The sequence below is a fragment of the Triticum aestivum genome, chromosome 6B, assembly GCF_018294505.1.
Source record: "Triticum aestivum cultivar Chinese Spring chromosome 6B, IWGSC CS RefSeq v2.1, whole genome shotgun sequence".
Lineage (NCBI taxonomy): Eukaryota > Viridiplantae > Streptophyta > Magnoliopsida > Poales > Poaceae > Triticum > Triticum aestivum.
Genome location: NC_057810.1, coordinates 37,910,262 through 37,910,833, shown reverse-complemented (window position 1 = coordinate 37,910,833; position 572 = coordinate 37,910,262). Strand labels below are relative to the sequence as shown.

General features: G+C 34.6%; 1 long non-coding RNA gene across 1 annotated transcript in view; it reads right to left on the bottom strand.

Moving 5' to 3' along the window:
• Positions 1 to 572, bottom strand: part of LOC123133633 (uncharacterized) — a 21,899-nt gene that overhangs the window by 17,759 nt on the left and 3,568 nt on the right. The window lies entirely within an intron of this gene.

Below are 572 nucleotides of genomic sequence, written 5' to 3'. Positions count from 1 at the left end.
CGTCCCGCCCCCGCACGCCGGCGCCCTCGCCGCCCCAACCGTCGCCATCGTCATCTAGCCGCCCCCGCTGTGAGCTGCCGCGCCGCACTGGCTCTGGTTTTTTTTCATTTTTATTAGTTTAATTTTTTTGTTCAATGTATATGTGTATGTATGTGGCTATGTGTATGTAGATATTCAAAATGTATAAAAAAATTGTTCAGAGCATGTTTTTGTTCATATATGTATTTTTTGTTCATATGTGTATTAATGTTTTCATATATGCAAAAGATAGATTTTTAGAAAAGTTAGGTTTTTTTTTCTGTTCATAGATTTTTTTGGTGATATTAATTATTGTAGAATATGCAAATGTTTGTGTATTCATATGAACAATGCATTGGGCAAAACCTTTGTTTCTTTTTGAAATTTTCTATTTGAATGTTTTTTTTAAAACAAGCAATACTAAAAGAATGAGAGGAAAAAGGAAAATAAGAGGAGGAAGAAAGGAGAAGAAGAGAAGAGGAAGAAGAGGAGAAATAAATAAGAAGAGGAAAAAAGAAGAAAAAGAAGAGGAGAAGAAGAAAGGAATAGAGGAG